Raw genomic sequence first — 11,484 nt, 5'->3', positions numbered from 1 at the left:
TGACACTGGTATTGGGGATCTGTAGATGACACTGTTATGGGGGGTCTGTAGATGACACACTGTTATGGGGATCTGTAGATGACACACTGTTATGGGGGATCTGTAGATGACACACTGTTATGGGGGATCTGTAGATTACACACTGTTATGGGAGATCTGTAGATGACACACTGTTATGGAGGATCTGTAGATGACACACTGTTATGGAGGATCTGTAGATGACACACTGTTATGGGGATCTGTAGATGACACACTCTTATGGGAGGATCTGTAGATGACACAATGTTATGGGGATCTGTAGATGACACACTGTTATGGGGGATCTGGAGATGAAACATTTTGTTATGGGGGATCTGTAGATGACACACTGTTATGGGGATCTGTAAATTACACACTGTTAGGGGGGATCTGTAGATGACACACTGTTATGGGGGATCTGTAGATGACACACTGTTATGGGGATATGTAGATGACACACTGTTATGGGGATCTGTAGATGACACACTGTTATGGGGGATCTGTAGATGACTCACTGTTATGGGGGGATCTGTAGATGACACACTGTTATGGGGGATCTGTAGATTACACTCTGTTATGGGGATCTGTAGATGACACACTGTTATGGGGATATGTATATGACACACTGTTATGGGGGATCTGTAGATGACACACTGTTATGGGGATCTGTAGATGACACACTGTTATGGGGGATCTGTAGATGACACACTGTTATGGGGAATCTGTAGATGACACACTGTTATGGGGGATCTGTAGATGAAACATTGTTATGGGGGATCTGTAGATGACACACTGTTATGGGGGATCTGTAGATGACACCCTGTTATGGGGATCTCTAGATGAAAAATTTTTATAGGGGATCTGTAGATGACACACTGTTATGGGGGGATCTGTAGATGACACACTGTTATGGGGGATCTGTAGATGACACACTGTTATGGTGGATCTGTAGATGACGTGGCTGTATACTATCCTGTATACACATTACGTGGCTGTATACTATCCTGTATACACATTACGTGGCTGTATACTATCCTATATACACATTACGTGGCTGTATACTATCCTGTATACACATTACGTGGCTGTATACTATCCTATATGTACATTACGTGGCTGTATACCATCCTGTATACACATTACGTGGCTGTATACTATCCTGTATATACATTACGTGGCTGTATACTATCCTATACACACATTACATGGCTGTATACTATCCTATATACACATTACATGGCTGTATGCTATCCTATATACACATTACATGGCTGTATGCTATCCTATATACACATTACGTGGCTGTATACTATCCTATATACACATTACGTGGCTGTATACTATCCTGTATACACATTACATGGCTGTATGCTATCCTATATACACATTACATGGCTGTATGCTATCCTATATACACATTACGTGGCTGTATGCTATCCTATATATACATTACGTGGCTGTATGCTATCCTATATACACATGACGTGGCTGTATGCTATCCTATATACACATGACGTGGCTGTATGCTATCCTATATACACATTACGTGGCTGTATACTATCCTATATACACATTACGTGGCTGTATACTATCCTATATACACATTACGTGGCTGTATACTATCCTATATACACACTGTTATGGGGATCTGTAGATGACACACTGTTATGGGGATCTGTAGATGACACATTGTTATGGGGGATCTGTAGATGACACACTGTTATGGAGGATCTGTAGATGACACACTGTTATGGGGATCTGTAGATGACACGCTGTTATGTGGATCTGTGGATGCCACACTGTTATGGGGATCTGCAGATGACACACTGTTATGGGGATCTGTAGATTACACACTGTTATGGGGATCTGTAGATTACACACTGTTATGGAGGATCTGTAGATGACACACTGTTATGGGGGATCTGTAGATGCCACACTGTTATGGGGGATCTGTAGATGACACACTGTTATGGGGATCTGTAGATTACACACTGTTATGGGGATCTGTAGATTACACACTGTTATGGAGGATCTGTAGATGACACACTGTTATGGGGGATCTGTAGATGCCACACTGTTATGGGGGATCTGTAGATGACACACTGTTATGGGGGATATGTAGATGACACACTGTTATGGGGGATCAGTAGATGACACCCTGTTATGGAGGGTCTGTAGATGATACACTGTTATGGGGGATTTCTACATGCCACACTGTTATGGGGATCTGTAGATGACACACTGTTATGGGGGATCTGTATATGGCACACTGTTATGGGGGGAGCTGTAGATGACACTGTTATGGGGGATCTGTAGATGACACTGTTATGGGGGATCTGTAGATGACACTGTTATGGGGGATCTGTAGATGACACACTGTTATGGGGGATCTGTAGATGACACACTGTGATGGGGGATCTGTAGATGACACACTGTTATGGAGGATCTGTAGATTACACTGTTATGGGGATCTGTAGAGGACACACTGTTATGGGGGATCTGTAGATGACACACTGTTATGGGGATCTGTAGAGGACACACTGTTATGGGGGATTTGTAGCTGACACACTGTTATGGGGGATCTGTAGATTACACTGTTATGGGGGATCTGTAGATGACACACTGTTATGGGGGATCTGTAGATGACACACTGTTATGGGGGATCTGTAGATGACACACTGTTATGGGGGATCTGTAGATGACACACTGTTATGGGGGATCTGTAGATGACACACTGTTATGGGGGATCTGTAGATGACACACTGTTATGGGGGATCTGTAGATGACACACTGTTATGGGGGATCTGTAGATGACACACTGTTATGGAGGATGATTGGTAGATTTCTATACATAAGCAGAAGCACATGTTGGGGCCCCTGGGGCCAATACATAACTAAGGATCTGTATCTTGTACTATAGAAGTCTACAAAGTGTCCCCCTGTGTAACCATGACAACACGTTCGTATCTGCGCTGATAACCCGAATCACGTGTCAATTTTGCAGCGTCATTAGAGTGGGCGGGGCCTGTCGCTGTGCGCGGCGTCTGGGTTCGGAGGCGCGCACGCAGGAGGCGTCGGGGGCGCGCGGGGAACAGGTGACTGTACAGAGAGTCACTGGCCGGGGGCGGCAGGTAACAACGATCTTCTCCGGGACCGCGGGGGGCTGCTGGGTATTATCATCTCCGGTATAATGTACAGCGGGTATCATTCTTGTTATGTCACATGTTTATGGCTATGTATATGTAGCAGAGCCGAATATGCACCTATGGAAGTTTAGAATTAAGTTTAAAGCGATACGTAGTTCTTAAGTATCTAAGGCAGTGTTTCCCAACCAGTGTGCCTCCAGCTGTTGTGAAACTACAACGCCCAGCTTGCCCGGACAGCCGTTGGCTGTCTGGGCATGCTGGGAGTTGTAGTTTTGCAACAGCTGGAGGCACCCTGGTTGTGGAATGCTGATCTATGGACATGCTGGTAGATGTAGTTTTGCAACAGCTGGAGGCACCCTGGTTGGGATACACTGATCTACGGGCATGCTGGGAGTTGTAGTTTTGCAACAGCTGGAGGCACCCTGGTTGAAAAATACTGATCTACGGGCATGCTGGGTGTTGTAGTTAACAAGCAACAGGTTAAGGTTCAAGCCTAGATCAGTGGTCTCCAAACTGTGTGCCTCCAGCTATTTCAAAACTACAACTCCCAGCATGCCCTGGCAGTTGAAGGCTATTCTGGCTTGGTAGACCTTCTAAAACTCTGGGAGTTGTAGTTGTTCAACAATTGGATAGCCAGGATCACTGCTTAAAAGTCTACAGGCATGCTGGGAGTTGTAGTTTTTAAGAACAGGTTAAGTATCTATTGGTTTTGCAAAACTACAACTCCCAACATGCCCTGATATTGCTGGTGGGCAAGGTTACTACTTACCAGTCTAAGGGCATGCTGGGAGTTGTAGTTTAGCAACATCACTGCTTTTAATCATAGAGCAGTGGGCTTTATACTGTGGACCTGATGCAAAACTACAACTCCCAGCGGGCATGCTGGAAGTTGTAGTTTTGCAATAGCTGAAGGTCCATAGTGTGCAGATTACTGCTCTATGATTTAATGCAGAGATCTTTAACCTATTGCTCTCCGGCTGTTATACTACAACTCCCAGAATGCCCATAGTATAAAAGGGTAATTGTCAATACTCTGAATCAATTAGCCGTATAATTAAAATAAGTGATTCATTCAGCGTAGGGTGTAATACAGGTGTGACCTGGAGATTGTCGGGCGATATGTGAGGTGTTCTGGGTGACGTATGAGTATCCATAGCTGTTCTGACTGCTATATACTATCCTATATACACATTGCGTGGCTGTATACTATCCAATATACACATTACGTGGCTGTATGCTATCCTATATACACATTATGTGGCTGTATACTATCCAATATACACATTATGTGGCTGTATACTGTCCAATATACACATTATGTGGCTGTATACTGTCCAATATACACATTATGTGGCTGTATACTGTCCAATATACACATTATGTGGCTGTATACTATCCAATATACACATTATGTGGCTGTATACTATCCAATATACACATTATGTGGCTGTATACTATCCAATATACACATTATGTGGCTGTATACTATCCAATATACACATTATGTGGCTGTATACTATCCAATATACACATTATGTGGCTGTATACTATCCAATATACACATTACGTGGCTGTATACTATCCAATATACACATTACGTGGCTGTATACTGTCCTATATACACATTACGTGGCTGTATACTGTCCTATATACGCATTGCGTGGCTGTATACTGTCCTATATACGCATTGCGTGGCTGTATACTGTCCTATATACGCATTGCGTGGCTGTATACTGTCCTGTATACGCATTGCGTGGCTGTATACTGTCCTGTATACGCATTGCGTGGCTGTATAGTGTCCTGTATACGCATTGCGTGGCTGTATAGTGTCCTGTATACGCATTGCGTGGCTGTATAGTGTCCTGTATACGCATTGCGTGGCTGTATAGTGTCCTGTATACGCATTGCGTGGCTGTATAGTGTCCTGTATACGCATTGCGTGGCTGTATAGTGTCCTGTATACGCATTGCGTGGCTGTATAGTGTCCTGTATACGCATTGCGTGGCTGTATACTGTCCTATATACGCATTACGTGGCTGTATACTGTCCTGTATATGCATTACGTGGCTGTATACTATCCTATATACGCATTACGTGGCTGTATACTATCCTATATACGCATTACGTGGCTGTATACTATCCTGTATACGCATTACGTGGCTGTATACTATCCTGTATACGCATTACGTGGCTGTATACTATCCTGTATACACATTACGTGGCTGTATACTATCTTGTATACACATTACGTGGCTGTGTACTATCCTGTATACACATTACGTGGCTGTGTACTATCCTGTATACACATTACGTGGCTGTGTACTATCCTGTATACACATTACGTGGCTGTGTACTATCCTGTATACACATTACGTGGCTGTGTACTATCCTGTATACACATTACGTGGCTGTGTACTATCCTGTATACACATTACGTGGCTGTGTACTATCCTGTATACACATTACGTGGCTGTGTACTATCCTGTATACACATTACGTGGCTGTGTACTATCCTGTATACACATTACGTGGCTGTGTGCTATCCTGTATACACATTACGTGGCTGTGTGCTATCCTGTATACACATTACGTGGCTGTGTGCTATCCTGTATACACATTACGTGGCTGTGTGCTATCCTGTATACACATTACGTGGCTGTGTGCTATCCTGTATACACATTACGTGGCTGTGTGCTATCCTGTATACACATTACGTGGCTGTGTGCTATCCTGTATACACATTACGTGGCTGTGTGCTATCCTGTATACACATTACGTGGCTGTGTGCTATCCTGTATACACATTACGTGGCTGTGTGCTATCCTGTATACACATTACGTGGCTGTGTGCTATCCTGTATACACATTACGTGGCTGTGTGCTATCCTGTATACACATTACGTGGCTGTGTGCTATCCTGTATACACATTACGTGGCTGTGTGCTATCCTGTATACACATTACGTGGCTGTGTGCTATCCTGTATACACATTACGTGGCTGTGTGCTATCCTGTATACACATTACGTGGCTGTGTGCTATCCTGTATACACATTACGTGGCTGTGTGCTATCCTGTATACACATTACGTGGCTGTGTGCTATCCTGTATACACATTACGTGGCTGTGTGCTATCCTGTATGCACATTACGTGGCTGTGTGCTATCCTGTATGCGCATTACGTGGCTGTGTGCTATCCTGTATGCACATTACGTGGCTGTGTGCTATCCTGTATGCGCATTACGTGGCTGTGTGCTATCCTGTATGCGCATTACGTGGCTGTGTGCTATCCTGTATGCGCATTACGTGGCTGTGTGCTATCCTGTATGCGCATTACGTGGCTGTGTGCTATCCTGTATGCGCATTACGTGGCTGTGTGCTATCCTGTATGCGCATTACGTGGCTGTGTGCTATCCTGTATGCGCATTACGAGGCTGTGTGCTATCCTGTATGCGCATTACGTGGCTGTGTGCTATCCTGTATGCGCATTACGTGGCTGTGTGCTATCCTGTATGCGCATTACGTGGCTGTGTGCTATCCTGTATGCGCATTACGTGGCTGTGTGCTATCCTGTATGCGCATTACGTGGCTGTATGCTATCCTGTATGCGCATTACGTGGCTGTATGCTATCCTGTATGCGCATTGCGTGGCTGTATGCTATCCTGTATGCGCATTGCGTGGCTGTATGCTATCCTGTATGCGCATTGCGTGGCTGTATGCTATCCTGTATGCGCATTGCGTGGCTGTGTACTGTCCTGTATGCGCATTGCGTGGCTGTGTACTGTCCTATATGCGCATTGCGTGGCTGTGTACTGTCCTATATACGCATTGCGTGGCTGTGTACTGTCCTATATATGCATTGCGTGGCTGTGTACTGTCCTATATATGCATTACGTGGCTGTGTACTGTCCTATATACGCATTGCGTGGCTGTGTACTGTCCTATATACGCATTACGTGGCTGTGTACTGTCCTATATACGCATTGCGTGGCTGTGTACTGTCCTATATACGCATTGCGTGGCTGTGTACTGTCCTATATACGCATTGCGTGGCTGTGTACTGTCCTATATACGCATTGCGTGGCTGTGTACTGTCCTATATACGCATTGCGTGGCTGTGTACTGTCCTATATACGCATTACGTGGCTGTGTACTGTCCTATATACGCATTGCGTGGCTGTATACTGTCCTATATACGCATTGCGTGGCTGTATACTGTCCTATATACGCATTGCGTGGCTGTATACTGTCCTATATACGCATTGCGTGGCTGTATACTGTCCTATATACGCATTGCGTGGCTGTATACTGTCCTATATACGCATTGCGTGGCTGTGTACTGTCCTATATACGCATTGCGTGGCTGTGTACTGTCCTATATACGTATTGCGTGGCTGTGTACTGTCCTATATATACATTGCGTGGCTGTGTACTGTCCTATATACACATTACGTGGCTGTATACTGTCCTATATACGCATTGCGTGGCTGTGTACTGTCCTATATACGCATTGCGTGGCTGTATACTGTCCTATATACGCATTACGTGGCTGTATACTGTCCTATATACGCATTGCGTGGCTGTATACTGTCCTATATACGCATTGCGTGGCTGTATACTGTCCTATATACGCATTGCGTGGCTGTATACTGTCCTATATACGCATTGCGTGGCTGTAAACTGTCCTATATACGCATTGCGTGGCTGTATACTATCATATATACGCATTACGTGGCTGTATACTATCCTATATATATACACACATTACGTGGCTGTATACTATCCTATATATACATTACGTGGCTGTATACTATCCTATATACACATTACGTGGCTGTATACTATCCTATATATACACATTACGTGGCTGTATACCAGCCTTATAACTTTCATGTTACTAACACTTTCATTGACTACAGTCATGGCTGTAAATGTTGGTCCCCCTGAAATGTTTCTATAAAATGAAGTATTTCTCACAGAAAAGGATTGCAGTAACACATGTTTTGCTATACACATGTTTATTCCCTTTGTGTGTATTGGGACTAAACCAAAAAAGGAGGAAAAAAAGCAAATTGAACATAATGTCACATTGAGCACCAAAATTGTGGAAAAATATCAACAATCTCAAGGTTACAAGTCCATCTCCAGAGATCTAGATTTGTCTTTGTCCACAGTGCACAACATTATCAAGAAGTTTTCAACCCCCGGCACTGTAGATAATCTCCCTGGGCGTGGACGGAAGAGAAAAATTGATGAGAGCAACGCAGGGTAGTCTGGATGGTGGATAAGCAGCCCCAAACAAGTTCCAAAGATATTCAAGCTGTCCTGCAGGCTCAGGGAGCATCAGTGTCAGCGCGAACTAACCGTTCTCATTTAAATGAAATGAAACGCTATGGAGGAGACCCAGGAGGACCCCGCTATGGAGGAGACCCAGGAGGACCCCGCTATGGAGGAGACCCAGGAGGACCCCGCTATGGAGGAGACCCAGGAGGACCCCGCTATGGAGGAGACCCAGGAGGACCCCGCTATGGAGGAGACCCAGGAGGACCCCGCTATGGAGGAGACCCAGGAGGACCCCGCTATGGAGGAGACCCAGGAGGACCCCGCTATGGAGGAGACCCAGGAGGACCCCGCTATGGAGGAGACCCAGGAGGACCCCACTATGGAGGAGACCCAGGAGGACCCCACTATGGAGGAGACCCAGGAGGACCCCACTATGGAGGAGACCCAGGAGGACCCCACTATGGAGGAGACCCAGGAGGACCCCACTGCTGACACAGAGGCATAAAAAAGCAAGACTATATTTTACCAAAATGAACTTGAGTAACCAAAATCCTTCTGGGAAAACGTCTTGTGGACAGATGAGACCAAGATAGAGCTTTTTGGTAAATCACATCATTCTACTGTTTACCGAAAACAGAATGAGGCCTACAAAGGAAAGAACACAGAACCTACAGTGACATATGGGGGAGGTCAGTGATGTTTTGGGTGTTTTGCTGCCTCTGGCACTGGGGGCCTTGAATGTGTACAAGACATCATGAAATCTGAGGATTACCAATGGATTTTGGGTCGCACTGTACAGCCCAGTGTCAGAAAGCTGGGTTTGTGTCCGAGATCTTGGGTCTTCCAGCAGGACAATGACCCCAAACATACATCAAAAAGCCCCAGAAATGGATGACAACAAAGCGCTGGAGAGTTCTGAAGTGTCAGCAATGAGTCCAGATCTAAATCCCATTGATCACCTGTGGAGAGATCTTATAATTACTGTTGGGAAAAGGCGCCTTCCAATAAGAGACCTGGAGCAGTTTGTAAAGGAAGAGTCCAACATTCCGGCTGAGAGGTGTAAGAAGCTTATTGATGGTTATAGGAAGAGTGGTCCAACATTCCGGCTGAGAGGTGTAAGAAGCTTATTGATGGTTATAGGAAGAGTGGTCCAACATTCCGGCTGAGAGGTGTAAGAAGCTTATTGATGGTTATAGGAAGAGTGGTCCAACATTCCGGCTGAGAGGTGTAAGAAGCTTATTGATGGTTATAGGAAGAGTGGTCCAACATTCCGGCTGAGAGGTGTAAGAAGCTTATTGGTGGTTATAGGAAGACACTGATTTCACTTATTTTTTCCAAAGGGTGTGCAACCAAATATTAAGTTAAGGGGCCAATAATTGTGTCCAGACCATTTTTGGAGTTTGGTGACATTATGTCCAATTTGCTTTTTTTCCTCCCTTTTTTTGGTTTAGTTCCAATACACACAAAGGGAATAAACATGTGTATAGCAAAACCTGTGTTACTGCAATCCTTTCCTGTGAGAAATACTTCATTTTCTAGAAAATTTTCAGGGGTGCCAATAGTGCTGGGTGGTATACCAGTTCATACCGAATACCGAAATTTTTGTGCTGCACGATATGAATTTTTCCCATACTGCAATACCGGTTTGGCCCCTCCCCCTCGGGAATGAATTATCAGCCCAGCTCTGTGCTGTCCGCACATCGGGGAACTAATCATGTGTGACCCGCGAGCGCTGTTCTGTCCCCCCCCCACCCCAATTAATTATCAGTCCAGCACTGCGCTGTCCCCATCGTGGAACTAATCACATATCACCCGCAAGCGCTGCCCTCCTGGTCCTCCTGTTTGTTGCGGGCCGCCGACGCTGGAACTCTATACTGTACGCTGTATCCCTATGCCCAGGCCGTCAGCCTATCACCAGCCGCAGCGATGTTCCGCCTCGGCCGGTGATAGGTTGAGCGCACTGTCATGTAAGAAGCCGGCTTCTTACATGACAGTGCGCTCAACCTATCACCGGCCGAGACTGAACATCGCTGCGACCGGTGATAGGCTGACGGCTCTTCGACGTTCCCGTCCCCAGGAAGAGCGTGAGGCCGGTACCGAAGGTGAGTTAAAGTTTATTTTGTTCATCTTTTGCAGCCCGGGCATAGGGATACAGCGTACAGTATAGAGTTCCAGCGCTGGCGGCCCGCAACAAACAGGAGGACAGCGCTTGTGGGTCACATGTGATTAGTTCCCCGATGGGGACAGTGCAGCGCTGGACTGATAGTTAATCAGGGGGGGGGAGAAGCAGAACAGCGCTCGCGGGTCACATGATTTGGGGGAGGGGGGGAAATACCGTTATATACCGTGGAACCACCATAAGTTACAAAAAGATCACCATCATAAATGGATCTCAAACCAGTCAATTGGTGTAACAAATGTCTGTAAATGTAAGGTGACCTATCAAAAAAAAAATGTTACCGAAAAATCTAACCTAAAATAGCAAACAAAACCGCAAGTGTCGACGTGTTTCTCTGAATAACATTGGTTCCTCAGGCTAAAAGGAATATAAAAATAACAATAATGGAAAATAACAAAGGAAGCTGCCATAATGTATTCTAATGGTTAACACAATGGTGAGAAATGCTGACAAATCTGCCAAAACAAGAGATAACTGAGCAAAAATCATAATACCAGGGCTCTTTCTTTACTTGGACCACGACTCCATGATGGCATGACTCTACTGCCAATATCTGGTGAGCAATGGAGGGGACTCGACGCTCATTGGAGAACCGCACTCCCTTCAACCAGCCAATCGGCAGGGGTGCTGAGATTTGGACGATCACCAATCTGATATGGTTGGTCTGTCCTGAGGGTTAACTATCACTTTAACCCCTTAAGGACTCAGGGTTTTTCCGTTTTTGCACTTTCGTTTTTTCCTCCTTACCTTTTAAAAATCATAACCCTTTCAATTTTCAACCTTTAAAATCCATATTATGGCTTATTTTTTGCGTCTCCAATTCTACTTTGCAGTGACATTAGTCATTTTACCCAAAAATG

General features: G+C 45.1%; 1 protein-coding gene across 4 annotated transcripts in view; it reads left to right on the top strand.

Moving 5' to 3' along the window:
* The first annotated feature begins 3,028 nt into the window (after positions 1 to 3,028).
* The window catches only part of LOC130357269 (beta-1,4-galactosyltransferase 3-like), a 50,359-nt gene continuing 41,903 nt past the window's right edge, over positions 3,029 to 11,484 (top strand). Inside the window, exon 1 of one of the 4 annotated variants that reach the window (XM_056559895.1) lies at positions 3,029 to 3,149. The gene's annotated coding sequence lies outside the window, so the exon portion shown is untranslated. Of the gene's footprint in view, positions 3,220 to 11,484 lie in introns of all 4 variants that reach the window. The other 3 variants (XM_056559896.1, XM_056559898.1, XM_056559897.1) reach the window with 3 other exon arrangements.

Source organism: Hyla sarda, chromosome 2, assembly GCF_029499605.1.
Source record: "Hyla sarda isolate aHylSar1 chromosome 2, aHylSar1.hap1, whole genome shotgun sequence".
Classification (NCBI taxonomy): domain Eukaryota; kingdom Metazoa; phylum Chordata; class Amphibia; order Anura; family Hylidae; genus Hyla; species Hyla sarda.
This window is presented reverse-complemented; position numbering and strand designations above follow the sequence as displayed.